Below are 3,814 nucleotides of genomic sequence, written 5' to 3' on the forward strand. Positions count from 1 at the left end.
TTCTTCTTCTCCTTCATCTTAATCTTTGGATATTCTATCTGCTGAGCATGAGTCATAAGCCTGGATAAAGTCATTTCACTATTCAACATCACAGTCCTACACTTGTTGACCATACTATTGTTTACCCTAGAAATAAACTTACTTATCTTGGCTCTGCCGTCGTTAACTACATGAGGGGAATTTCTGGCTAATTGAGTAAACTTAAGAGAATAATCTTTCACAATAATGTTTCCCTACCAAAGGTTGATAAATTCTAACACCTTAGCTTCTCTCTGCTCTAGGGGAAAGAACCTCTCTAAGAATGCAGTAAAAAACTCTTTTCACTCTATAAGCCCTGCATCATCTGGCCTTTCTGAATTCTACTGCTTGTAACAAATGTGAGAAATATCCTACAACTGACAAGCAGCTAGCTCAACACTCCCATAAGGAGTAACCCCTATGATGTCTAAACTTTCTGAACCTGATAAGTGAATTCCTGAGGGTGCTCATCTGACTTAGACCCGAGAAAGAATGAAGGATTCCTTTGGGTGAAATCCCAAATCCTGTCTGTAGCTAAATTTGCCACTGGGTTGATCGAAATGATAGTTGGTCATTCATTTAGAGCAGCAACTAACTGAGCAAGAGTAGTGAATGCAACTCTAAACGCTGCATGAGAAACATGTTCGCTCGAAGGTTCTTCGGGTTAAGGGGCTGACTGATTCTTATTTTATCTTTTAAAAGATAGGTTCTATAGAGAAAAGGGAGAAACAGATTATTCTGAGAGATTGACATGATATTATGCTCATTGGCACAACATAAATACTGAAAGAAGGGAAACTATTCCAAAAACATCTCATAGCCTCCTGTACATAAATATGGCACATAACACACCCATGCACAAGACTCTACTTGATGCAGCTTTCAATCTTCCTAGGAATTTATTTAACCTGAGGATCTAATAACAAGTTTGTAATGCCCCGGATTTGGTACCCAAAATGCTACATAGTGCTCATGACCCCAAAGGACCACAAGCTAACCTATGACTAATATATGTACCTGTATACAGCATAATAGACTATATTATTGTAGTAACATAAACTGAAAGTTCATAAGGTTCAAGACTGTAACATAACTGATAAGGATATAACATCTAAATAGGGTATGAAAAATCCAAAATAATACTGAAATATAATGATAGTCTGAACATGATAGTTCGGAAAGCCTCTAACTAACTGAACTGTCTGAATGAGGAGTTGATGGGATATGTCCCCAATTAATTCCACCTAATAAATTACTTATGAGATAATAATTAAGTGATCATGTCCTAAGAGATGAGGACTCATTACTAACTATGACTGTTGAGACTGGAATTCTACTGATGATCTGGAGCTTGTATTTTTGAACCTATGGTTTAAGACACCAGAGTGAAAATATGTCAGTACTTTGAATGTACTAGAATGAATGTGACGTAGGTTAAATACATGGGGTTTATATGTATGAACAATACTAGCTAGCTAAATAATATGAATGTGAGAATAGATGCATGAATACGTAGTAACTATATCTGAGATCATGATAACATCAATTTACTAATAACTAACATGATTGATAACTGAGTTCTGATGGATGATATAACTGATAACATAAGTGACTGTATCTGATAGTCCTGAATCTAATGGAACTAGTTGAGTTTTGTATTATTCTGAGTTGACTGTGTCTGACAATCCTGAATTCTATAAAACTATCTGACAATAATATAAGACTGATTGACTATATCTGACAGTCCTAATCCTATAACTAAAACTATGGGTAGTAGTTATCTAACCATCATGCCTCTAATACGCCATTACGGCTGAGTTGGGGTCCAATTTGTAACCTAAATTGGAAGGCTGTTAATACCACACCATAGTTAAGGACAAGCAGTGGGTGACCCTCACCTGATACTATACCCTAAAAGAGAACGGTGGGAACCTCATCTGATAGTGTTTATCCACCTCATCAACCCTCATCTAATAGTGGTGATATCACAACCTATGCTAGCTACATAGTTCTGGAATACAAGGATGACTTCTAAGAATCACATCCTCATCTGACAGTGTGTGTTCCCATCCCTAGGCTTACTCTATGCTAATCCCTACTACCATTTGAATAGACACTGGACATGGATTACTAAACTGAACTATATTAACTAAATTAACTGAATTAGCTAAATTTTATTGACTGGCGGAATATTACTGAGATCTGATAACTAACTGAGGTTACTGAGTTTTTCCTGAGTCATGAGACTGATTGAATTCTACTGAACCTAGCTTGACTGAGAGTATCTTGAAACAAGACACTGATTTAAGGCACATAGCTATATATTCTGGGTACAAGTACCCCCAGGACTCAATGGAAGGACACTGATAAGGCATGAAATTCTTGAATACATGACTAACATCAACAATCCAAAACACAATAATTAAAGATTTTTCATGGGCATTAGATTATCATAGCTTGGTAGGCGAATAAGATAGCATGCATACATAGCATAGTTTGATATGGATAACTCATGAGCAATCCGACAAACAATTTCAATTCATAAGAATAGCATGGAAGTTATTTTTTATCACAATTAAGCTATAGTGCATAATTTCTATCTTCCTAGGCATTTTATCAAACACCCTGTATGTACCCTTAGCGCATAGGCCTAATCATCAAATTGTCATATTATAAATAATCCAATTTATGTATTTCACTTATTCGCTAATGTAGTTTCATGAAAAATAGATAAATATTCCAACTTGAGAATCATATAACAAGATAAATATGGTTACAACCAACCCGCAAAATAAATATCATAATTTATAATTTAAAATTGGGTTCTTGAGCTTTATGGATGAAAGGAGTCCATAAATCAACACAACGCATACCTTAGTTCTTGTTTTAGCAAAGATTGATGGAAAGATTTTCTTGAAATTGAATCCCCAATTGAAACCCTAGCTTGTTCTTGAGAGAAAATTGAGTGAAACCAGTATATTTTGGGTGAAGAATGACTAAATCATGTGTTATTGGGTTTAAATAGGGGTGAAAAATTGACTCTTTTAACCCTGTACGCATCTTTTAAATTCTGTGAAATTTTCCCAAATTGGACCCCTAGCGCGATGCGTCGCTATCACGCCGTGTCACTAGTATTTGACACTTGGGAAATTGAGGGATGGTGCAACACGGAGCCATCACATTGCCATTTTATTTGCTACCTAGATGTTTAGTGCGATGTGCCACTATTGCGGACCCCTACTAGAATTTCACAATCTCCATTTTCTCCTGTGGCGCGGCATGCCACAGACTAATATAGTGTTGTTTTACGACGGGAACTTGAAATAGTCATAACTTCTTATCCGGTTATAGGATTTGGGAGAATCTTATATCGATGGGAAGCTTATTGAATTCCTCATGGAATAAACATCATTCAATTTAGAAGATAATACTATACATTCTTGGGATGAAATAAGCTAGGAAACTTCGGGGTATTACAACCTTAACCATGGAACTCTCTTCATATTGTTTACAATAATTGTTTCATACCATTATTATTTCTTTTTACTTAATTATAATTACTAAAATCAAACTCTTAATTTGTTACAAATTGCACTGATTTAATTTTATTCGTAATTACAAAATTAGATAGTTTGCTTATAACCAAGTCCTTGTGGGATCAATATTTGGATCGTAGGAGTCACTTCACTACTTGCGTTATTACTTATATGTGTGTGCTACAAGATAATACCTATGATTACCTTTCCCATATATTAGGAGTAATTTTAGTATGTTAATGGTAATATTCTAGATGAGG

This window comes from Capsicum annuum, chromosome 9, assembly GCF_002878395.1.
Source record: "Capsicum annuum cultivar UCD-10X-F1 chromosome 9, UCD10Xv1.1, whole genome shotgun sequence".
Taxonomy (NCBI): domain Eukaryota; kingdom Viridiplantae; phylum Streptophyta; class Magnoliopsida; order Solanales; family Solanaceae; genus Capsicum; species Capsicum annuum.